This window comes from Myodes glareolus, chromosome 19 (assembly GCF_982192425.1).
Source record: "Myodes glareolus chromosome 19, mMyoGla1.1, whole genome shotgun sequence".
NCBI classification, from domain to species: Eukaryota; Metazoa; Chordata; class Mammalia; order Rodentia; family Cricetidae; genus Myodes; species Myodes glareolus.
In genome coordinates this window covers 39,798,889-39,825,484 of record NC_142044.1, presented here as the reverse complement: position 1 = coordinate 39,825,484, position 26,596 = coordinate 39,798,889, and the positions used below count along the sequence as shown (strand labels likewise).

Genomic DNA, 26,596 nt, shown 5'->3' with positions numbered 1-26,596 from the left:
TTACAACGGACATGAAGGGCATAATCAGCTACACCTTAAAACTCAGAGATTTGATCTTAAGGATCATTTGATTTCCTTGACCGATCAGCAGAACAGCAGATGAACAGAAATACATTTCTGAAGGAAATCTATCCTACCCTAGGCCAACATAACTCCACAAAACCATGATGCTGTGCTGGAGGAAGGTTCAGTGGTCCAGCATGTGCTTCACATGTGCAAGGCCCAGTGTTCAATTTTCTGCATCCCTCTCAAACCTTCCCCTAAAAACCCACCAATCTACCACTGCAATCGCCATGGCAACTTGCTTCCACCACATATTAGATAACAGCAATATGCCAGGTACTGCAGACTAAGCTTTTACATGTGTGAGCTCATTTAAGATCACCACACTACTTGTGAGACATTAACAAATTCATTTTATAAATGAGTAAACCAGGATCAAGCCCAAGTCTTAACCACTAGGCTACTTTTCTTTACTTTTTATTCATTCATTACTTGCTAACCAACTATAATTTTTCATCTACTGAGTACTGGGATATTAGAACTGAAGATGGACAAGGTCCTTCCCTGGCTTTATAAGATTTATGACCATGAGTTAAAACTAAAAGTACTGGATATGTTACTGGAAAATGTTGTAGGAAAATAAGTAATGTGATAATAACTGGAACTGGCATTATGCTACCAAATACACATGAGAACATTAAACATGCAAAGACTACCACCTCACATGGTGTGGTAGTTTGAATGTAATTGGCCTCCATAAACTCACAGGGAGTGGCACTATTGGGACGTATGGCTTTGCTGAAGAGTGTCACCGTGGAAGCATGCTTTAAGGTTTCCTATGCTCAGGATACTACCAAGTGCAGTCAACTTGCTGTTGCCTGCAAATGTAGGACTTCAGCTACAGCACGTCTGTCTGCACACCGCCATGCTCCCTGCCATGGTGATAATGGACTAAACCTCCAATTGAATGTCTGCCTTATAAGAGTTGCTGTGGTCACAGTAACTCTTAACAGCAATAAAAACCCTAACTAAGACACACGGTAAGGAAACGGAGAACCTGGAACCCAAGCTCGCTATTGGTGGGAATACAAAATTCAAATACATTTAAGTCTTTGATAGTAAAAATTAACAAGATTTAAACCTATCAAACACACATTTGAAGTAACACAATCTGAACAATATAAGTCTTTGCCATTTCTTGGCATGATAATCTTGGTAACTTAAAAACACAGAACCTATTTCCTCCTCCTCTGGCATGGTACTAAGCTTGGGCATGAGTAGATGCAGTCCTGAGGACAAATTAGAAGTACCTAAGTTATAGACATTCAGGATTCCTACACCAATTTCTCTTCTTCCTCATTTCCATATTCCTGTCATATTTCTCTTGCTCAGTTCCTCTGATTTGTCTGCAGAGACAAACTGACTGTTGCAGAGGTGAAGGCGGTTCACTGGGCTTTTACTGGACTCCAGTTGCAGCCGTGGGAAATGCCTCCTCTTAGGTTACTAAGCTATTATCAGATAGGAGCCATTCTTAATCTCCCTGGCTTCCTTTTCAGGAGATTGTGCCAAGCAAAGGTGGAGGAGAGAGAGAAGTCCAGATCTAGTTACCTAACACACTTTGTATCCACTACGGACTCTGAACTCTGAACATGTTATTTAGGTTCATACATGGACGTACCCATTTCGGTTTTATTTATTTTCACTTTATACGTATGGGTGTTTTATGTGTATGCCTGCATGCATGTTTATGCACCATATGCATGTCTGGTACTAAAAGAAGCCAGAAGAGGGCAACAGATTCTTGGGCCTGGAGTTTTAGATCAAGGGCTCTGAAGTGTTGAAGCGTCTCTCCAGCTCTTTGGGTTTTTTTTTATTAAACCTGCCTGGCATAGATAATACATGAGAAAAATGGGAAAACGTAGCTATTGGGTGTAGCTATTACCCCTGATGATGTTAAAATACAGGAAGAAAAAGCCCCAGAGCAAAGGTTCTCAACTTTCCTAATGCTGTCACCCTTTAAAACAGTTTCTCATGTTGTGGTGACCCCCAACCATAAAATTATTTGCATTGCTACTTTGTAACTGTAGTTTTGATACTGTTACAAATTGTAATGTAAATACATGGTATGCAGGATATCTAATATGTGACCCCTGTAAAAGGGTCATTCAACACCCCTGCAAAGGGGTCGCAACCCAGAGGTTGAGAACCACTGCTCAGAGGAGATAAGGGATAGGTGAAGGAGAGGGAAGAGAGAAGTGGAAGGCAAAGAAGGTAGGCAGGAAGAAAGACAGGGAGAGAGAGGAGAGATTGAGATTGATTTGGGATTACATCAAAGTATTCTGAACATATTTATGTAGGATGCTTCATTCTTACTTAAAAAATGAAAGTTGATTTCTACAGAGTTCAGCCTCCTGCTAATTTTAAGCTAGGAGTAGTGTCGCATGCCTTTAAATCCAGCACTTAATGAGGTAGGGGCAGGCAAAGGCAGGCAGATCTCTATGAGTGTGCGGACAGTCTAGTCTACATAGTGAGTTCCAGAAAAAAACAGTACAGTGAAACACTGTCTCAGAAAGCAAACAAATAAAAATGGCCAAAGACAGTCCAAGCAATGGGGGAAGAAAGTTGTCCCAAGAATATAAAGCAGCCTGACCAAATCTAAGAACATGACCCTCATCAGTACAGACAGTTCTAGTTGGGGGCCAGGAGGAAGAGGGTAATAATTCTCCTTGATGACCTATAAAAGCTAATAGCTGAAACCTAACTTGATGAAGACAGCATACAGCTATGGCCTCACTACAAACCATTATGCAATTTGATTTCAGCAATGGAATTAAATCAACCCAATCATCCTTTATAGACCTTAAAAGAAAGGTAGAAACTTGCCATGTCTGCAGAAATTCAGAATACTATTCCAATTTTTCTTCACGCATTCTCATCTGAGGAGTTATTACGCAGTCTGTATTGAGTCTAGTTTTCCTCAGAAAGCAGAGTATAAACAAGACAAAAAAAAAAAAAAAACGATAGCTCAAACAGATTCTAAGAAAAGCTAACCCAGGAGCTGAAGAGATGATTCAGCAGTTAAGAGCACATACTGCTCTTGCAGAGAACCTGAGTTCACAGCACTCATGCAGAATAACTCACAACCCATCTACAACTCCAGCTCCATGGGGATCCAACACCTCTGGCCTTCAAAGGCATTTATGTGCACAAAAACACACATACAATTTTCTTTTAAAAATATTTTTCTAAAAAAGAAAAGTTAGGGCTGGAGAGGTGGCTCAGTGGCTAAGTATTTGTTGCTCTTGCAAAGGACACAGGTTTGGTTCTCATCAGTTACATCGTAGCTCACAACCATCTGTAACTCTAGTTCCTGGTGACCCAAAAGTCCTCTTCTGATTTCACTGGGCACTGGGCATGCACATGGTAACACATATGTACAAGCAGGCAAAACACTTATGCACAAAAAATAAATCTTTAAAAAAGATAAAAGAAAATCTAATCCATTTGCTTTTATTAGCAAAATGTAATCAGTCAAATGTAAACTTCACACATATAATCAACTGGCAATTGCATAACTCCTCAGTTAGCAAGTGCTTTATTTTGGCAGGGTAATACACACAGTAGATGTTCAGTAACTGTTTAAATGAATAATTTCACATGTGCTCAATGGACAACTGCCAGAAGAAACCAAACAAAGTATCTCCATTAAAGTGACCAGCACTGGAAAAGTGGAGGTAAGAAGGACTTGTCCCAAGGGAGCTACAAGAGAGCATATCATTCATGTACTCCTTCATGCAACAGGAATGTGAGGCCCCTGTGCAGGCTGGTACTCCTGTAGTCAGCACATGCAGGAAAAGCCTAAATCAGCTCTTAGAAACTATAGGACCGAAATGAAACGTGGAACACAAGCATCTTTTTTATGGGCTGGAGAGATGGTTCAGAGGGCCTTAAACACCTGCCAGACAAGGGTAAGAACCTGAGTTCAAACCCCAGAACCCACATAAAGCCAGGTGGTAGCACACACGTCTATAACTCTCTGCTAGGATGGGAGGCAGAGACAGGAGAATCCCCAGGTGCTTGTGGGCCACCTGATGTCCATGGTAGCAAACAACAAAGAGCCTGCTTCAAACAAGTTAGATTAGGCAGTGAAGATCAACACCTAATGTTGCCCTCTGACCTCATGTGTGTGCTTTAACATACACACAGGCCTGCACTCACACAGACAGATATTTTTTAATAGCATCTTTGTGTAGCCCAAAGTATTGACCTATATAGTGTTTCTTAAGTCAACTTTGAAGTATATTTTATAGGGCTGAAGAGATGCCTCAGAAGATGTTCCCTGCTCTTTCAGAAGTACAGAGTTCAGATATAAGTAACCACATGAGGTGGCTCACAAATGCCTGTAACTCCAATTCCAAGGGATCCAACACTCCCTTCTGGCCTATGTAAGCACTTGCAACACATGTGCACAGATTCATAAAACACACATACACACACACAGGCATAAATAATAAATAAAAATAATTTATAAAACATAAGGTATAATTTACATACAATGAAACACATCTTAACATTCAACTACAATTAAGAATTCATCAGCACTGGGTAGTGATGGCGCACACCTTTAATCCCAGCATGGCAGAGGCAGGCCTGGTCTACAAAGTGAGTACTGGGATGATCAGGACTGTTATACAGAGAAACCCTGTCTTGAAAACCAAAAAGTTTTCATCAACATACTCTTGTGCGATGATTACCTTTTTTAAAAAGTGTGTGTGTGTGTGTGTGTGTGTGTGTGTGTGTGTGTGTACAGGTACCCATCCCCTGGAGTTGGAGTTACAGGCAGTTGTGCACCAACTTACACTGTGCTGGGAAAGGAGGAACTTGAGTCCCCTAGAAGAGCAGCAAGTACTCTTAGCTCGGAGCCATCTCCAGAGTCATCACTTTGAATCAAGAAAAAAAGCATTCCCATCACCTTATGTGTTTTGTTTTGTTTTGTTTTGTTTCGCTAACAATCTTTCACAGCAACAAGCAATCAAAGTTGTTTCCCAGCAAATCTGTATGTGTGGTGTGTAGCACTGCAAATGCATGTGTGCGTGTATGTTTGACATGTGCAAAAGTTGACATGGGGAATGTCCTCCATCACCTTATCTTTGAGACAGGGTCTCCTGACTAAATCTACAATTCACAGACACAACTAGTCTAGCCAGCTAGTTTGCTCCAGGACATCCTGACTCTGCCTTTCAAGCACTGGAACCACAGGCAGCTGTCACTCACTCTATTTAACCGAGTTTTAGGGACCCAGATTCCAGTCCTTACACTTGCATAGCAAACATTTTATCCACCAGCCTTCCCTGATAAACTTTTATCACTACAGACTGGCCTCCCTATTCTGGGGCTTCACATATATGAGTTCACACAATATGTTCTCTTTACTGTCTTCTTTCATGCACGTTTATTTTGTTCATTTACACTGTTACATGTACCAATAATACATTCCTTTGCTTTTTTCCAAACCTTCTAGTTATTACAAAATCTGTCTCCATGAACATTTAAATAGTGTTGGTAAACCTACACTTTAACTCTCCCTGCGTAATGAACACCTAAGTACAGCAGTGCTGAGGTGCATGGCATATATGAAATTAACTTCATAAAAAAACAAACCCACTTCAAAAATGACTGCACCATTCTTCCTGGTCCAGAGGTCAGCTGCTGTTCATCCCCACCAGTGCTTGGTTTCTCTTTTGTTTGACTTTGGTTTTGTCTGCTGTTTGTCTGTGCACCGCATGCGTGCCTGAAGAAGACGTCAGATTCCCTGGAACTGGAGCTACAGATGGCTGTGGGCCACCATGTGGGTGCTGGGAATCAAACCCTGTGTCCTTTGGAAGAACAGCTAATATTTAACTGTTGAGCCATTTCTCCAGCTCCACTTATTTGGTTTTGTTTTTGAGACTGGGTTTCACAAACCCTTACTGTTCTGGAACTCTATAGACTGGGCTAGGTGCGAAATCCCAGTGATCCAGCCATCTCTGCTTCTGCTTCCCAGGGCTGGTTGTCACCAACACCTACCACTGCCCATCTCTTTCAACTCTAGGCATTTTAATGGCTATGAGAGTTCTAATCTGTATTACTCTGACAACTAATGATGTCGAATAGTCACATATATTCTCTGCTATGGAGTGTCTGTTCAAGTCTTTCACTTTTGTTTTGTTTGCTTGTTTTTCAAGACATGGTTTCTCTGTGTAGCCCTGGTTGTCCTTAAACTAGTATAAATCAACCTGGACTCAAACTCAGAGATCAGCCTGACCCTCTGCCTCTGCCTCTGCCTCCTGAGTGCTCGGATGAAAGACATGTACCACCACCACCTGGCTCTTTTACTTATTTTTAATTGTCATACTATTGAGACTTTAAGATTTAGTTTTATTTTCTGTGTGTATATGTGTGTGTGTGTGTACTTTTAGTTGCATGTATGTCTGTGTACATGTGTGCCTGGTGCCTGAGGAGGTCAGAAGAGAGGATCAAATCCCCTGGAACTAGAGCTACAAACAGTTGTAAGCTGCCTTGTGGTGCTAGGAATCAAGCCTCAGTCCTCTGGAAGAGTAGTAGCCAGAGCTAATAATTATTGAGCCATCTCTTCAGCCCTTACAGACACACACACAAACACGGAGATCAGAGAACAACTTCTGTGGAATTGGTCATCTTCTTGCACTTTTACTTCGGTTCTGGTGATTAAACTTGGGTTCTCAGATTTGCAGGGCTTTATAATGAGATCCCGACTCAAAAAAAAAAAAAATCAAAGGAAAGAAATTGAGAAACAATGGGCAATCCAGTTCAAAGGAAGACATTATAACAGTAAGGTGTTTATAAGGATGTGGGTGAGTTTTTGGTTTCTTGTTTTATGCAGTACTAGGGATTAAATCCAAGGCCTTGCACTAAGCAAGCATTCTACTAGAAAAGTAAATACCCAGCCCTTGGTTTTCAGAGACAGATCTTGTATGTAACTCAGGCTGGCCCTGAACTTAAGATCTTCTTGACATTAATTCCCAAGAGCTGGGATGACGGGTCGACTGACAGTGAACTGTGTCTGTTAGCTTAAGCTAGAGCTCCCAGTTATTCAAGCATACGTTCAGGGTCCTGTGAACAGACTTTGTAGACATAATCATATCCATCATTGGTCAACACTGGTAATGAGAAGCCTAGGAGCAGAACTCAGTGTGGTGGCACAATTGTAATGGACAGCACTGAAAAGTATATGCTAGCACATAAGAACTTCGGCAGGAAGACAGAAGTTCTGGTCCAGCCTGGCTACACACCAAGACCCTGTCTTAAAAAAAAAATCAATTTTTAAAAGGCAAAACTTCAGATTCTTAAGAGAAATGCCACCTTTGGATGGCAGCAGCAATAGCCTCGCCTCCTGCCCTTTTCAACAGCCAAGTTTACGTCCGACTTGTTAAGCCAACCCTCATAATGACATAAACCAACCCCTGCCATAACCTTTTGGTAGATCTCTTACTGGGCCTGTTTCTCTAAGGCTGGCTGATACATTTTGGCACCTGCAAGTGAGATGTTACTATAACAAATACTTTAAAATGTGGAAATCTTTGAACTAGAAATGAAGAAGCTGGGAATGTATTTGGAAACATGTTAGAAAGGGTCCAGACTGTCTTAAACAGGCTACTGACAGAAGTGCAGATTGAAATGTGCTCCTGGAAGGGCTCAGAGGCAAACGAACAGACACACAGCAGAGACTCATGCACCGTGCACCGTTTTAGAGCACATAAACATCCGACTGGGTGTGGTAGCACACGCCTTTAATCTCAGTGCTGTACCTCCACCGCTCCACAACTCAGCAGGCCAGAGGCTGTGCCTTCAAGGCCATCCTTGTTTACTGGTGAGTTTCAGGCAAGTCAGAGTTACTGGTGAGATTGTGTCTCAAAAAGGAAAAAAAAAAGAAGAAAAAAAAGTAAAGCAGAGTATATAAACACCTCCACAACAGAATTCAGGTGAAAATATGAAAATAGACCAAGAGGGAAACGAGGAAAAACGATCAGTAGAGGAAGAAACATAAGAGCAAAGTTGACCTGTGTTCTAGCCCTGCAAAAGAAGGTGAAACTTTCAGACACACACAGACTTAGTGAGATTTCTGAGCAATATGCTCAATGTGTAGCCTAGTTTCTTCTTAGCGCTTACAAGACCATGTAAGAGGAGAAATAAACCGATGACAGAAATGTTGAATGAAAAACAGGACTAAGAGCTGGAGAGAGGGCTCAGTGGTTAAGAGTGCTTGCTCCTCCAGGTTCAGTTCCCAGCTATGTTGAGCACCTCACAACTACCTGGCTCCAGCTCCAGAGTATACAATGACCTCTTCTAGCCTCCAAGGGTACCTGCACACACAGAGCATATATACACACACATAAAAATATATGTAAAAATTTTAAATTAGTATTACAAAAAGAAAGAAAGCAGGACTTGATGATTTGGAAAATCCTCAGTTTATCTTGATCACAAAATATTCTAAAATTAGGACAGTCACTATTAAGAAAGTATTTGATGAAGAAAAACTAAGGGTGTGGCTAAACAACCTTTTACTAGGTTTAAAGACTGTGACTCAGAGATTCCCTTAGCCAACCCTAAGCACACGCTAAGAATAGAGATGAGATTATCCAGCAAGGCTCTATGGAGGACCCTCCTGACTAATGAGAATTTCAGAAATATACACAGGAGATCCATAAAGTTTCTAAGAATGCTTTATGAGCAGAAATGCTGCAAGCTTGGACTTAGACAATATGAAACAAAGAACAATAAAGCAAGGAGTGTATATCAATGGTAGAGTAATTGCCTAGCATGTTAAGACCCCATGGATTCCACCACCAGTACTGGTGGCTATGAGATTTCTACATTTAAATAAAAACAACCAATGAAACTTCTCAAACCAAGAACAAGGTTTATTTAAAAAGTACTTAATTTTGGGCTGGGGAGATGGCTCAGTGGTTAAGAACACTGACTGTTCTTCCAGAGGACTCAGGTTCAATTGCCAGCACCAACATGGTAGCTCACAACTGTGTAACTCCAGTTCCGGGGAATCTGACACCCTTACACACATGCAGGCAAAACAGAAATGCATATAAAAATAAATAAATAAGTGTACTTAATTGAATAGTTATTATATGTGTGGTGTGAGGGTGTGTTTGTATATGTCAGAGGACAACTTTCAGTAACCCATTCTGTCTTTCTACCATGTGTGTCAGTCATCAGGCTTGGAGATAAACGCCTTTGCCCACGGAGCCATCTCTGTGGCCTAGCGTCTTACAGTCAGGGTTTCTATTACTGTGAAGAAACACTATGATCAAAACAACTTGGGGGAGGAAAGGGTTTGTCTGGCTTACACTTCCACATCACAGTTCATCATCAAACGAATTCAGGACAGGAACTCAAGCAGGACAGGAACCTGGAGACAGGAGCTGATGCAGAGGCCATGGAGAAAAGCTGCTTACTGGCTGGTTCCTCATGGCTTGCTCACCTGCTATATTACAGAACCCAGGACCACCAGTCCAAGGATGGCACCACCCACAACAGGCTGGGCCCTCCCACATTAATCACTAATTGAGAAAATGCCTTACAGCTTACAACAAGCATGATTTTATGGAGACATTTCCTCAATCTAGGTTCCCTCCTCTCCGATGACTTAAGCTGGTGTCAAATAGATATAAAACTAGCCAGCACGCCCAGAATATTTTTTAACATTTATTTAGGGTATAAGTGTGTGTAAGTTAGGACATCTTGAGGGTGTTCTCTTTTACCATTGGGTTCTGGGAATGAAATCCAGGTCATCAGACTTGAAAGTAAGTGCCTTTATTTGCCTCCACTTAGTCAGTGCAAAGGGGAGGAAAGTGTGACATGGGTAAATCTTCAGGACATTGTGCTAAGTGAAATAAGCCAACTTCAGGGGACAAATATTACATGCCTCTATAAATATGGGGTACTTAAAGGAGTAAAACCACAGCAACAGAGGCTAGAGAAATGGATCGATGGGTAAAGAAAGCACTTGCTGTGAAAGCAGGAGGATGTGTGTTCAGACCCCAATACTCAGAGAATACTGATGTGCACACCTAATATATAGTAGTAACCTAGTACTACTATGGTTATAGGCAGGAGAACTGCTCGGGCTTGCTAGCAGCCAGCATCACTCCAGATACACTGAGAGGCCCAGTCTTAACACAATGAATGGAAGGTGATAGGGCAGGACATATGACATCTTTCTCTGGCCTCTGCATATGCACACGTATTGAGTGCTAGTATAGACAAGTGTATACCACACAAGCATGCATGCATATCACAGCAATAAAAAGTGCTGCAGAAGTGGTTGCCAGGACTGGAGAGAGAAGAGAAAAGGGAGTTATTGTTAGTGAGCATAGAGCTGCAATTCCACAAGATAACAGGAGCTTGGAAACAGCTCCTGAACAGTTATCGGAAACAGATAATGAACAGTTGCACAACAATAAAAATGTACGTATCACAACAGTACACTAGAAAATGGATATAGTGGTGAATGTTAAATATATTTTAACTGCTTTTTAGCAATTATAATTTTGTATTAATAATACCAAATTTATGCTGCTGTTTAACAGAGGGAGAAACCTAATTCAGCTGTAAACTGAAAAAGAGCAGATTTTCTCCAGGAAAAAGAGCAGATACCACAACCAAAGGCCACGAGGGCAGTCTCCAGCCACAGAGAATTATTTCCAGACTTTGGAACCTACCGAGTCAAGTTCCCTATCAGATTCTGAAAGCACCTTTTAAGCCAAGGGAGACAGATGAGGAAAGGGAGTTTCACTGTCTGCTGAGTGTTTACTGAACACCTACTATGCGGCAAGCCAGTCACTACGCTAATGCTGGGCATACAGCACCAAGAGACAGCTTCAGCCCCTAACTCAATAAAGCTTATGGAAAGAAAGACATAAGCAACAGTGCAAGGGGTTAAGGACGGTAAGTACTTGCCTCAGAAGTGAGGACCTGAGTTCAAGCCCCAGAACTCCTGTAAAAAACTGGGCATAGTGGCACATACCTGTAATCCTAGCAGTGTGGACATGGGGTACAGAGAAAAGCAAGTTCCTTAAAGCTCACTAGCCAGCTACTGTAGCCTACTCAAAGTTTTAGACCAATGAGAAAGTGTGTGAAAAATAAAAGGAGGAAGGGACCTGTGGGCTATTCTTGGTTGTCAACTACATCTGGAATTAACTAAAACCTAAGTGTCTAGGCACACCTATGAGGGAATTTTCTTAAATCACTGAAATATAAAAATCCACCTCTAACCCAGATCTTTTGAGGTGGGAAGATGCACCTTTAATCTAAGCCACACCTTCTACTGACAGCCTAAGGACATGGTAAAAGGAGCTTTTGCTCTTCTCCTACTTGCTCTCTGGCAAGTCCATCCCTTCACTGATATCAGAACCTACTTCTTCAGGATTCCAGCATATACTGAGTACCAGCTGAGACTTCTAGCTTTGTGGACTGAACAAATACTGGATTCTTGGACCATCTGTTGGCAGACAGTCATTTTTGGTCTAGCTAGATCATAGCCTATAAATCACTCTAATAAGTCCCCTCTATCTATCTATCTATCTATCTACCTACCTATCATATATAGAGGGGGGGTTCTGTTTCTCTAGAGAACCCTGATAGATATGCTTATGTACATCACACACATAAAGATGGATACACATGCAAAATAAAATGGAAAAATAAGTGATTATGGTTAGTGCTACGAAAGAAACTCTAGCAGTCTAGAAAAATGAACACGCATTAAATGACTACCATGTACTAAATGCTTTACATGTAACTATTTAGCTCTCACAACTATCCCATGAGGAACTGAAACCAGGTACTCTGGAAGAGCAGCCAGTGCTCTTAACCTCTGAGTCAACTCTCCAGACTATCCTATGAGGAAATGGACATTCAAAACAATTAGTTCCCTTGCCCAGGATCACAGAATCAGTGAGCAGCAGAGCCAGGACAGAAAAGAGGTGCATCTAATCCCACACTGATCTCTCGGGAAGCCTGCTATGCAGAAAAGGCGGCAGAAAGCAATGAAAAAGTTAACTTTGGAGAGCTTCTGCTCTAGAAAGAGCTTTCTAAGTTTTCTACACTCACTTAATGAAAGTGAATGCTGGAGAGTATTCAAAAATCCCTTAACACTCTCCAAATAGAACAAAAGGTTACACTATAATTAACTCAGTTTTATTTAGGCACCCAACAGGTTACTAGACGTGTTGAAAATAAAAGGCCATGGATAGCTTGTCCAAATTATCAAAGTTATACCCAGCTTACAAACATTTTGTTTTTGCAGGTTCATCTTCAGAATCAGTTTTTAGATGTTAAAAAAAAATAAGGAAAGAAAAGAGAAAGAATCATAATTATGTCACAACATTTCTGATTTAGGATAATCACTTGATTCAGTGTACAAAGATCATGACAGACACAAAGTGAACCATCCCATCCTTTGATCCTCTACTGAAATTTATTTCATTTCAAATGATCAATACATGTTTTCATTTTGTTCTACTACCATTCCAAACTATCCTACCCCACTTTAAAAAAAGGGTTTGAGCAGAAAGAAACAGCAGTAATGTGTGAACATGTCACTGAATTTATAAAACACAGCACTACTGTCTTCAATACCATTACCTTCAGGTTCAACTCTGCAGAGATCAAAAGTGCAGAGCTGTAAATGGGACTCATACTGAGGCTAGTGCAAGAAAAGGGTGAGTTTAAGGCTAGACTGGGCTAGCAAGTTCAAGGTCAGCCTAGGCTACAAAGCAATATACTGTACCAATCAATCAAAATAAAGATAAAAATACAATGTAGCTGGTTGTGGTGACACACAACTTCAATTCCAGCTTTCAGGAGACAAAGGAAGGCTGATCTCTGAGTTCAGGCCAGTCTGGGCTACATAATGAGTTCCAGGACAGATAGAGATACATAGACCCTGTCTAAAAAAAAAGGAAGAAAGAAAGAAAAAAAGAGAGTGGAAAGGAAAAATAAATGCAATACACACACAAACACACATTTAGCAGAAGGCTCCAGAATGGAAGTTTTAGTTCAAAACAGTAGTTATCATTTACACCAAAGGTTTAAAAGAAAAATAATACATTTTGATGTCTAAATTCTTGCCTGGCCTCTACCCCCCATACTGAGATTATAAATATGTGACAGCAGATTTGGTGATTGAACCCAAGAATTTGTGTATGCCAGGAAAACACCCTACCAACTGAACTATATCCCTAGTTCTTCACTTCTATTTGTAAAAGGAAGCCAGCATAAAGATGGCAAGGTAGCTCGCTGGAACAGCACTTGTCTGCATGTGAAAGCCTTAGATTTAATCCCCATCACTGAAAATAAGACGACTTAAAAGAATATCCATTATATTACTACATATAAAATCAAGAACCAAGTATGCTGGTTCATGTCTGTATTCTCAACACTTGGGAGGCTGAGACAGGAGGAGGACTGCTTCAGGCCAGCATGGCCTACTGTGATAGACCCTATCTAAAAAGCTTCTAAAGTTGTTACAATTTGTCCTTTGGGTGCACCTTAGTGGTGTGACATTTGCCTAGCATGTAGCTCAGGTTCAATCTCCAGCACAATAAAGAAAAAAGCTAACGTGCGGTGTATCATAACACAAAGAAAACACGGTCTATCCTAAAGTATGAGAAGATAACCTTCCGAGTTCCTGTACATTTTTGTGGTAGTGAAAATATGTACAAACCAACCATGACGGAGAGACCCTGGCATCACTTACATAACGTACAATTAATAAGACACTGAAACACTGACAAAAAAATTCTAAAAATTTGGACATTATAGTACACCCTTATTTGGTTAAGTATTTATCGAGCAATTTAGGATGTGAAGTCCCTTGTACAGTTCTCTGCAGCAACAAAAGGAATGGCCACAAAACACATATAAGGAATACGACCAGGAGGACTATGAAAGTTGTGACACCTTGACCACTGTCACAAAAAGTCCTCATTCTGACACTTCCCTCTAACCATGCAAAAGATGGCACAGGCACATTCAGGGGCACAGGGCTGGGCGGACAGTACACATTATCATAGGAAGTCAGCTCATTTAATGCAGACGAACAAGGTCCAAACACTGACTGTGACCTTACTGAGTTTGTTCCTCTCTAAACAGTGCCTATCGCTTACGTCACAGAACTGCTGGTGAGAATTGGTGAGCCAGGCACAGCGACTATCGGCTAAGAGCAGATGAATTAGTCCAGCAGTGCCCTTAACCTTTGGTGTAACTTGGTTACCGGACACTGGAGAGTCAGACATCTTTCATATTATACCTATTATGATTTAAGTTTTTTATATTGGAGCAAAAATGTTTCAAAGAATCAAAGTCACTCTAATGAACTTAAGATGGCAAAGACCTGTAATCAGCATGCCTATGTTCAAATTCAGTTACCAAACTGAAGGTACACTCCAGATTTCAAAATGAACTATCCAAAGCTGGGCGTGGAGGCCCCCATCTGTAACCCCAGCACTTGGAAAGCACAGGTAAGAGAATCAAGAGTTCAAGGCTAGACTCAGCTACATTTTAACTTCAAGGCCACTCCGGAGCTTTTAAAAAAAAATCCAAACTAGTCTTCATCAGGTCTCACTTGCAAAGGGGACTTCTAAACACAACACAAAAATAAAATTAAAATATTTGAAGAAAAGAAAAATGACTTTTCACAACACAGGCCTTAAACATGGTGTGGAAGTGGCCCAGACTCAACCACTAGACTCTCAAATCATTTCACCTGAGAAACTACAGGGTGAAAAAGATGAACTTCAACAACTGAACTACAGAATTAAGATCACTTTCAGCAATGAGCCCCCTGCACTGCGCCCTGGCATGCCACTCAGTTCTGCTTTGACACACGTGAAAACTGAGTCTAGCTATCTTCCCTCTTCGAACATGACAGAGCTAAGGGTCCAGGTAGCTTTGGCCAGGTGTGGTGTGCAGGCCTACAACCTCAGCATTTGGAAGGTGAAAGCAGGAGGACCAGGAGCTCCAGGCAAGCATGAGGTACATGCAACGCTGTCACATGAAAGTATCTACCCAGTTTGTAAGAAACAGACCCACATTTTCCTGATATAAAAAACCCTATCTTTGTGGATTCAAGTACCCAGAAAGTTTAATTCATTTCTAGTTCCACAAGTTAGTTTCCTTCAGGCAATCTATGGAAAAGGACCGCAGTCTGTGAGGAGTTTGTCCCAATTTGGGGAGCGTCACACTACCTGCTCTTTCAGCTCCAAAACTTCCATGCTCCAGACTGGAAGCTCCTTCTGATTTAGCTTCCTGTACCTTTACAATCCTCTCAGATTAAAGCTCTCCGGAAGCGATGCCATACCTGCTCTCATTCTAAGCACTTTCTCCTCTAATTCCTCTAATTCCTTTGAAGCACCCATTCTGCAGAACAATGACTCAGCCATGCAAAGGACAACATAAGGGAGACAGACACCCTTAGCAAGCAACTGTGCTCGCGGGTTAACTGCAACTAACTCAATAAAGCTGCTGGAGGTGGGTGTGGATACCCATAGTCCCAGCACTCAGAAGAGTTCGGAGTCAGCCTGGGCCACACCCCGAGTTCCAGTACAAGACCCTTTACAAAGTAAACAAAACTAGCACTGCACTCTACCTTGCAAAATCAAAGTACCTAGGCTATGGGGGCAGCGAGATGGGGCAGCAGGTAAAGGCATCAGCCACCAAGGCTTGACAGCCTAGGTTCAATCTCCAGGATTCACAAGACAGAAAGAAAAAAGCAACTCCAGCAAGTTGTCCCCTGCCCCCTCCCCACACACACACAGAGAGAGAGAGAGAGAGAGAGAGAGAGAGAGAGAGAGAGAGAATGAGAATTATCTGGATTACAGAGGTGAACTAGAAAAGCAAATTGAAGCCCCAATGGCTAACACGTAAACGCCTCCTTCTGAATAAAGAATCTACCTATAGTTGACTCCGGCCTCATGCACCCATGTCAAAGAAGCAATAGCCAGCAATCATGGCAATAGGCATGGAAAGTTGTTCTGAGGAGCGTACATTTTAAGATCCCATTTCAGCCATGTAAAGTGGATACTACCTTCATCCCCATTTTACTACTAGTGAGTCACAGAGCCAGTAGAATCATACCACTCCAGCCCAGACAGCCTGACTCTAGTATTTACAGTAACTACCAACACTCTATAGCTGCTTGTCTATCTTTCTGATAACTTATCATTTTCTCCAGTATCAGAAAAATGACTCCACCTCACTTTACAGAGAAGACCAAATATTTATCCTTAATGTTAATGGTGATGAAGATTTTTGCTTTTTTTTTTTTTTTGGTTTTGATTTTTGGTTTTTCAACACAGGGTTTCTCTATATTGCTTCAGAGTCTGTCCTGGAACTCGCTCTGTAGATCAGGCTGGCATTGAACTCACAGAGATCCACCTGCCTCTGTCTCCCAAGTGCTGGGATTAAAGGCGTGCGCCACCACTGCCTGGCATGATAGAGACTTTTTAAAATGTTCCACATACACTGAGGACAATACTCATCTAGATTCTGCATAAGGTTCTGGGTTCTAATTACAGCATCTCAGAATTCTTACTTGGCATTCATTTCTTACACTGTCCCTTCCCACAACGTGCGGGAAACAGGATGCTAGAGAAATGATAGCATGTCACTTCTAAAGCTAAATCACAAATCCAGAAGGGCATTCAGTAAGCTTTGTGGATGGGCAAGGCCCTACAAGGAGGAATTGCATCATTCCTCCAAACAGCCTGAACCAAGCTGTCAGCTATATGGGTAGCCACCATGGAGGATCCACTGGCCTCAGCTAAGCTTTCAGATAACTACACACCACCACCTAACATATTACAATCTCTTTCAAGGTCCTGAACCACTCAGGCAAACTGCTTCCACATGCCTGACTCACAGAAGCTAAGAGACACAGACAATGTTTGCTATCTTAAACACCTGTTTTGTTATTTCAGTTTTTGCTTTGAGACAGGGTTTTATGTAGTTGAGGATGACCTTGAAATCCTGATGCTCCTGCCTCTACCTCCCACGTACCCACCGTCCTTTCAGGTGTGCACCACCATGCTGTTTATATGGTGCTGGGGAGAAAGCTCAAGGTTGCATACAAACCAGCCAATCACTCTATCAGCTGAGCTCTATGCCCAGCACTCAGCACTAACTTTGGAGGGACTAGATTACACAACAATAGACAGAAACACATTCATTCTCCAGAACCATACACCCCTTAAGAATAGTGACTACTGGGGCTGGAGAAATGGCTCAGAGGTTAAGAGCATTGCCTGCTCTTCCAAAGGTCTTGAGTTCAATTCCCAGCAACCACAAGGTGGCTCACAACCATCTGTAGTGAGATCTGGTGCCCTCTTCTGGCCTGCAGGCATACATACAGACAGAAATTTACATAATAAATAAATAAATAAATATTAAAAAAAAGAATAGTGACTACTTCATTGACTTTCTTGTATAGTTGGTTGAGGATTTTATTGTTTTGTGGTTTGTTTGCTTGTTTTTAATATGTATTCATGTGTGAATGTGCTGTGTACACATGTATGTGGGTGCACAAGTATGCACACGCAAAGACCAGAGAATGGTGTCTGAGATCTTCTACTGCTCTCTGGCTTAATCCTTTCAGGCAGGGTCTCTCCCTGAGCATTTTTTTCTTCCCAAACTGGAAGCTCCCATGATCCTCCTCTGTCTGCCTCTGCCTCAGTTCTGTTTCATGGATGCTGAAATCCAAACCCATGCTTTCTTTTGAAGCAAGGGCTCTTTGCAGCTGAGCCACTTTTCCAGCTCTTTTTGTTTTCTTCTTTGTTTTTGTTGTCTTCTTGAGACAAGCTGCCCTTGAATTCTCATCTTCCAGACTCGGATTCATGAATTAGGGAATTATAAGGGCAAGCTACCATACCCAGCAAGTTTCCTTCATTTTCAGACTCTACTAAAACCTATCACATAAACAGTGCCCACTTTCCTTCCTGTGTACCTCCATTTGTGAGTCATGCCTTATGTCTACACCACTTCATCTACCATCTATCAAGGTCTTTCTTTTTCTTTTTCAAAGACTTTCTAATTAAAATCCAACTGAAAGTCTGGAACAGTAATACACATCTTTACTCCCCAGCACTCAGGAGAGACATTGGCAAGTAGAGCTCTGTGAGTTTGGGGCCAGCCTGGTCTACAAAATAAGTTCTAGGACCGTCAGAGCTGTTTACACAAAGAAACTCTTTTTCAGAGGGAAAAAAAACAACAGAAACAAAAACAAACAAACAAACAAAAAAAATCAACTGAAGTACTTTCTCAGGCAGGAGACAAAATGTTCCATATGTCAATCAGCTCCAATTCTCATCCCAAATACACACACACACACACATTTTATATGGAGTAAATATTTAATTTGTGTTAATTTTATATTCAACAAGTATTTGCTGAGCATCTACTATGTCCCAAGAAGAGCCTCTGAAGCTGGAACAAATGAAACAAGTGGAGCATGCCAGGTGCCTTCAGCCCATTTGTCAGGAATCTAATCAGGATGATGGGCCTGTTCAAGGGCTATCCTGGACAATGCAGCAAGAGCTTTTCTCAAAGGGGGGAGTAGGAGGGAAAGGATGAAAAAAAAAGAAGCTGGACATGGTGGCTAATACCTATAATTTTGCACTTAGGGGGCTGGAGGCAGGGGGACTGCCCTGAGTTCTAAGCTCCACAGTCAAGGTCAACCTGGGCTACAGAAGTAAACCTATCTCAAAAACTAAGAGGCTCGTAGTGTGCTCTTATAAGCATGAGACCATGTGTTCAAGCACCAATCGGGGGTGGGGGAGTGGGGGGACACGACTCGCTCCTAATGCCTAATTATGCAGTAGGCATTAGAGAATGAGACAGCGTTTGGTTTCTTTCCCTCCCTTCTGTCCAAGGGCTCATAACTGCCTTTGGAATATTTACCCTGGAACCCAAGCTCAGTTTCTTCCATCTGCAGTGGTCTTTATCTCTCCTGGTGGAATTAAGATGCACCTCAAACACCATCTTCTCTTTAAGCTTTCCTTTTAATCCAATTTAAAAAAAATAATAAAAGGTTGCCTTGACATTCTCCTACAATTCTGGGTTTGCACCTAGACTTTATTTCACCTCATTACGACCACATGTCACTTCCTGTCTCTAGACGCCCCTCAGGACCAGAGGCCATCTCTCACTTATCTATCTTGATCCCAGCTGAGAAAAACACCTGGCACATGACATGCCTGGAACAAAAAGTCTGCTGAATGAATAAATGAAGTCATTACTTAAGAAGTATTCATAATTACTACTGGGTGACCCAAACTTTATGGTTTTGCCCTTTATGGGCTGAGATCCTGTTTTTCACTTTTTTTGAATCCCTCCCTCACAGGATTTGGCAGAGTATTAAGGACATGGAAAGTCTGCAATAAATACTTTTGGATGATGGGAGACACATTACACTGCTATCTCTCATGATTTAACTCTAAATAAAAAGTTTACCTTAGTGATTATGACTTTGCAAACCCTTGTTAAAAAGGACACTTCTTATAAGTGCTGGCAGAGAACGGACCCGAACGCCAGCCCTGGACTACAGACACTTTCCTTTGGATGTCTCTCTGAAGAAAGCAGTAACAGTTTGCTTCTAAGGTGCACACCTTTAAGCCCAGCACTCAGAAAGCAGAGGCAGGCAGAACTCTGTGAATCCAAGGCCAGCCTGGTCTACTTAGCAAGTTCTAGCTCACCCAGGGCTAGCTACACAGTGAGACCCTGTTTTAAAAAGAGACGCTCAGAAAAACAACCAAGTATCAGAAAACCCTTTGATTCACCATGAAAAAAGCAAACACCATTCGCTGGAACTCGGTTTAATAACTTCCAGGCAAGGGTTCCCCTCCCTACAGTGATGGGGCTGCGGGCCAGTTGGCTGTACCACTTCGCCCCTGGAAGGCAGCTGATTTTCAACAATAAAACTGCACAACTGAACTTTTTGGTGGAAGGGGGCTTCTAAAGTAAAAACACTGAGGTCTCACTTCTTGCACATAATAATTACGCTACAGGCTTTAGCTTCAGCCCTCAAAAACTTGCAATTTGGGAACATTCCAGACATCTTATGGATTTAGAAACTATGTAAACTCAAGAAGCATAGGTGTAACTTCATCATATTTAAGTAATGAGGCTCACATTCTTGTCTGCACACACTTCCTGCCAAGAACAAGCAGGCAAGTAGTAAACTGGCCACCAATCCGTCCTTTCGTTATGTCATATAACAAAGAGAAATCCCGACAAAGACAAGCTGCGCTGGTACTTACACACCTCCCCAGTGGTTCTTCTCAACATCAGAACACCGGTCATCTCTTGGACCCTTGGTATGTGATGAACACCGTGTCGAACGTTTTATGTGAATTCTTTCGTTTAGTATCTACATTCCAACGTAATAGGTACTGCTGTTTCCATTTTCCAGATGAGGAAACAGGGGTCCCAGATTATCCATATGAAACGTGGGTTAGATAATCTAATTGGAAAAGCTCCAGCATTAAACACTCTATAGTATTAGTGCTTTCTCACGGAGCGGGGAGGGCAGAGGTCATCAAACGTAAACGTGTGTGTGCGCACACACACACACACACACACACACCTAAACACAACGGACATTACTTCTTTGGCGGTCAAGTTTCAAAACTGCAAAGCCCTGCAGACCTGCCAGCACCCATGCTGCTATACGGTCTTCAGATCCAGGTAAACCTTCTTGCCATGAGAAGCCTAAGGATTGCACCTGGATCCTTCGGGCTTGCACAAGGGCCGGTCCATGCTGATTACACACACCCGGGGAGCAGCCAGGGCGGGAACCTAAGCTGCTCCCCAGCAAGCGCAGCCCCGCAAGGCGTTGCACAGGTGCACGGTCGCACCCGATTGCCCGGTCGAGTGACCGGGGCTTTGCGACCCCAGCCCCTGGGGAAAGGGCGGAGGACTGGAGGACCCCAATAGGCAGCCCTGGGCTCGGAGCCCGTAGCGCCCGGCCCGCCCAGGGAGAGCACGGAGGGGTCGCGGGGAGAAAGGATGCTCGGGCGGGGCGGGGCCGGTGGGGGAGGGGGACCCTGCCCGAACTCTCACTCACCGTCTCGTTTGCCTCCCGGCCCGGGCTCCGCTGCTCGCCCCGCTCCGGTGGTGCCAGCAGCTCGCGTCTCCTCCCGAGGCTCAAGGACCAGTCAGGGTGCAGAAAGATAGGGAGAGGTCGGGCGCGAGCCGAGGGAGCGTGGCGAGCAGGAGCGAGGGGGTGGGGAAGGTGGGACGGTCGCTCCGGCCGCCGGGGACACCTCAGACACGACCGCCGCCGGCTCCACTCAGCCACGGAAGCTGAGGGCCCTCCCACCACACCGGGTCCCGCCTCCGCGGCCTCGCCGGGGAGCGACGGCAGCGCTGACCAATCAGAAGCCTAATACAACTGGGGCTCGCCCTACTCAGGGGGCGTTCGCCGAAGGAAGAGCAGCGGGGAAGGCTAGTACGGCGGCGCGACTTTCTGTGAATGACAGCCCAGCCCAGCCAATCGCTAGAAGAGAGATGACTTCATCGCTGAGGGAAGTCTGGAACTGGCGGAGCAGCGGCCAGGAGGTGGGAGGAGATCGGGGCAGAGGCGGGGGCGGAGTCTGTGCTTAAAGAGACCGTAGCCCCTTTGCTCGCTCTGTCAACGGAAGGGTGACGGCGGAGCTACCCAGTAGGGTTCGGTGCCCAGCCGGGAGCTTTTACTGAAATAATCCTTCAGCCTCCATCTCGGTCCATTTCCCAGCTGTCTTTGCTACCAAATCGATTATTTCATATTCACACTTCCCGAAAGGAGACAATAAATTCCGCTCTGGCCTGAAGCCTTGAATTTCGTCATGCCTCCGCCCCACCGAGGTCCACCTCCTTCTTTCTCTGAATCGGTTCTCCTATGGAAAAAGGATACTGACAACTACCGGCCTAGAACGTTGAGCTCATTAACAGCGAAAGTGCCTGAAGCTGCAGGAAAAGGGTTGAATGAACCCAAGAGTTCTGGTCGGCTCTTCCAACTGTAATTCTGAACTGCTGGTGTGTAGCCCAAAAGTGTGATGTGTGTGACGGAGCCCTTAACTCCCTACATTCGAAGAAACTGCTGACTCAAGAGGAGAGCGAGTCACGCAAGGCCCACCCTGTGAAGTTGCTGAGAGACACTATGAAGGCAGGCCCCTTCCTGCCCCTTTAGAACATCCCTCCCTTCCCCCAACAGAGGGAGAGAGCCCTGAAAAGGAGAAATAATTCGGACTTAAGTGACATGGTGTTTCAGGAACACTTTCTCTGGGGAGATATAAACAAACGTCCACCTCCTCCTTTTAGGGCACCGACTATTGGATAAACCGAAGTACGATTTCCCCAAAGTCCAATCTGGGAAACCATTGGGTTTATTGGGCTTACTTAGAAAGCATGGCTGATCCTCAGAACATCTGGACCACCAAAAAATTGCACCCCAGCATAGATGATGAGGTCCCCATAGCTGCACAGATGGTGTAGACAGTTAACCTTTCATAGTCTGCATGCTCTGGCCAGGTCACAAGACCACATGCAAACTGGGGCAGAATTACATACAGCTAGCTAGGAGATGAGGGAGTGGTTGGGATCCAATGACCCCCCAATACAGAAACATCAACAGTCAACAAGCGCAACCTTGAGACTCTCTGGCAAACTTCACAGCTGCTGGAGTGACCATTATAGCTGTCCTCTCAGAGGACAGTGCTACTGGACACAGGGGAAGGGAAGGGGCTGACCTCCCCAGAGGTTTAGGGAACAGAGGCGCTAAGGAGGCAGAGTGGGAGGAACACTAAAGAAGTAGCTCACGGAGGCATCCTTACACACTCAGGAAGTCACAGCAACTGAAGGAGGACAGTTCATGTTACATTTCAGAGGGAATTCTGTTGGCTTCTGTTCTCCCCCAGAAGTCTCCCAGACTGCTCACTGGCACGGTGGCTCTGTTATCCACAGCAAAACGGAGAAACGGCTCTATCTATCCACAGCAAAAGCCAGTCAGGTCCTGAATAACTCCCGATTGTTCATCTCTAAATCAGCTTCAAGTTCAGTACCATATGCCTCATCACAGAATCTTGGATGAAGGCCAGATCCTGTGGCCTCTCGGTCATACCTTCCCTCCCAAGAATTAAAAAAAGAAAGAAAGAAATTCCACAAAATCAGTAATAAAATTATATATTCAACAAATGTATATACTATATAAGTAAAAAAAATTAAGCAAAAGAGTGTCTATATACATATATAAAACTGTCTCATGTAGCCTAGGCTGTCCTCTAATTTGCTCTTTAGTCAAGGATAACTTTGAACTCTTGATTCTCCTGCTTTCACCTCCCAGGAGCTGGGATTATGATCCTGCATCACCCGACCCAACAAGTACCTCCCTGAGTAAGACACTGAGGGGTAAGACAGATGAGACACGGTAAACCATAGCCTTGGGCTACCTCCACTGAGCTGGGAGAAGCTAAGGCAATGCTGAGAGACTTTAACACCAGGCTGGGTCTTGACTAACAAATGATGCAGAAGCACCCTCAGAGGAGAAAATCCTACAGCCTGGAATTACTGGGGTGGGGAAGATTACCCCAAGATAAGACCAGGGCAGGGCACTCAGGATATCGCCCACAAAGACACAAGCCTGGTGAAAAAGCCCAGGTGAAAGGAAGCAGGAGGGCCCCTTGTTAGTTATGGGGAAACAATATGTTCATTCAGAGCTGACTGCGAGGCAAGCACCTTTGTCCTAAGCTCACCACCTCGCAAATGAATCTTCTGTGAACAACCTAAATTGTATGTCCTATATATTTCCTGTGTATGCACGTATATATACATTCAAAGTGATGCATTTTTTAAATTTATTACTATTTATTAACACAAGTGTTTTGACTGCATGTTTGTCTCTGCACTATATTTGTGCCTGGTACCTACAGATACCAGAAGAGGGTGTCAGATCCCCTGAAACTTAAGTTACAGATGGTGGTGAGTTGCTTTGTGAGTGCTGGGAACTGACCTCAGGCCCCTTGGAAGGTCAACCTGTGCTCTTGACCTCTGAGCCATCTCTCCAACCCCCTACTGTATTTCTTATCCGTGTTCTGCTTCTGTCTAATCTCTGACCTTGCCTTTACCTGATGCTAGCCTTTGAAGCTCCACAGAACAGGGCGCTAGAGCGATGGTGCGGTGGTTAAGAGCATGTCCCGCTCTTATGGAGGACCTGAGTTTGATTTTTAGCTCCCACACAAGCCTGTAACCCCAGTTCCAGGGAATCCACTGCTTCTAACATCTTCAGACACATGCGCACACATGCACATACATACCCCAACCCAGACAGACACAAGTAATTGAAAATTATTTTAAAAGTTTTATATGTATGGTGTATTTATATGTATAGTGTATATGTATGCCTGTATTTCTTGGCACCACATGTGTGCCTTATGCTCACAGAAGCCGGAAGAGGACATTGGATCCCCTGGAACTGGAGTTGCAGATGTTTGTTAGCTGCTCTGTGGGGACTGGGAATCGAGCCTGGGTCCTCTGGAAGAGTAGCTAGTGCTCTTAAGCACTGTACCTCTCTTCAGACCTCACTGTATGTATTAAAGCTCAGCTAAGCAGTGGTGGGGCACTGGTAGGCAGAGGCAGGGGGATCTCTGGTCTATAGAGCGAGTTCCAGGGCAACCAAGTCTACATAGTCCTGAAAAAAAAGAAAACAAACAAACAAAAAAGAATAACTACACAGAATGTATCTAACTGTACTTAGCACCTCCCTAGTTTCTAACCATCCCCAAAGCGATGGGGATAGTGTCCCTTTTCTTACTACTGTTCCTCAAAGGACAGTTCCCTTGTGACCTATTAACTTAGAGTGCACATTCTTCGTTTTGTCAAGGTCTTTGGGAGACATGTACCTTTTTTTTTTTTTTTTTTTTTTTTTTTTTTTTTTTTTTTTTTTTTTTTGTCCTTCTAGAAGACACTCTCTTTCCTGGCAAGGAACCCAAATGTCTTCTGGGAAACACTTCCTTGCAATTCATCCCTATACTGTCATAGGAACGGCTTCCTTACTCACATTCCAGGAATGAACCTATGCTCCAGTCCTGATCAACCCCTGCATTGTTTACTGTCACCACCACCACCGCCCCTACTACATCACCAACAGCAGCAGCATCGCCACTGCTACCACCACCATCAGCAGCATCAGTGCGGTTAGAAAAGTCATATGACCCAAGAGAATCCAATCAGAATGAGTCCTGAGACGTCTGTGCAGCTCCTGGGATGGAGATATTTTCTTTGCCGCACAGAGCTCCTGACCTGTCTGGCTTTTATGGAGAGCCAATCATCAGCAACAGTCATGGAGAGAATAAAGCAACAGAAAAGCAAACAGAGAGCCGGGCGGTGGTGGTGCACGCCTTTAATCCCAGCACTCGGGAGGCAGAGGAAGGTGGATCTCTTCCTCTTGAGTCCGAGGCCAGCCTGGTCTACAAGAGCAAGTTCCAGGATGGGCTCCAAAGCTACAGAGAAAAACCCTGTCCCGAAAAAAAAAAAAACAAAAAAACTAACAGCAAACAGAGGGATAGGGGTATAATGCATTGGTAGAGCACTTGTCTAGCGTGCTCATGACACACACACACACACACAGAGAGAGAGAGAGAGAGAGAGAGAGAGAGAGAGAGAGAAGCTAAACAATTGAGCTAGGAAGGAAGGCCGCAATAGGTCATGACCCCGAGACAGAGAACCCAGATCTAATGACTGAATTGGCTGTCTATTTTCTAGGTGTCTTGAGTCATTAGAAACAGAACATTTAGGGTTTGGGGTGTAGTTGAGTTGGTCAGGCCTTGCTTAGTATGTCACATGCCTCTAATCTGAGCCCTTGAGAGGTAAGGCCATAGGATCAGAAGTTTAGGATCATCCTTGGCTATGTAGACAGTTGGAGGCCAGCCTGAGCTACATGAAGCACTGGTTCCAAAAGAAGATAAGAGAGAGAGAGAGAGAGAGAGAGAGAGAGAGAGAGAGAGAGAGCCTGTAAGAGAGAGCTAATAAGCAGAATTTATTGAGGGAGAACAAAAGGCCTGAAAGGGAGGAAGTTGAGCAACGCAGGAAGGCGGAAAGCACCCAACAAGACCTAGCTTGAGCTTGTCTTGGCCTGGTCTGCAGCTGGAGCACTCCAGCAGTCTGAGACACAGGAAGGGTTTTGTGTCTCAGTTTCTCAGTCACTGGCTGTGGGCCTTGAGGGAGTGACAGTCCCTGAGGCAGCTCTCTTTAACTGAGGGCACCTTTTGGGAACTGGGGGCAGCCGGAAATCCTTGGCAGCCGGGCTTCTCTGGCTAAGGTGATATGCGAGGGGCCCAGCCGACTCCGCCTCCCCTCCAGAATTCCACAGTGGGCAAATGTAAGGAGTGAAACAGCTGACTGTGACCAGACTTGCAGAGCACGGTGAGGCCATGGCCTTCCCTGACGATAGGTCTCACAAGCTATACCTTTGTATTTCTGTCAGCAAATTGAGTGACCATGCTGTTCCTTCGATTTGAGCTAACTGATA

At 43.7% G+C, this 26,596-nt stretch overlaps 1 protein-coding gene across 1 annotated transcript in view; it reads right to left on the bottom strand.

The window, feature by feature from the left end:
* The window catches only part of Mrtfa (myocardin related transcription factor A), a 178,790-nt gene extending 157,396 nt beyond the window's left edge, over positions 1-21,394 (bottom strand). Inside the window, exon 1 of the mRNA XM_048454715.3 lies at positions 21,158-21,394. The gene's annotated coding sequence lies outside the window, so the exon portion shown is untranslated. The remainder of the gene's footprint in view (positions 1-21,157) is intronic.
* Positions 21,395-26,596: the final 5,202 nt, after the last annotated feature.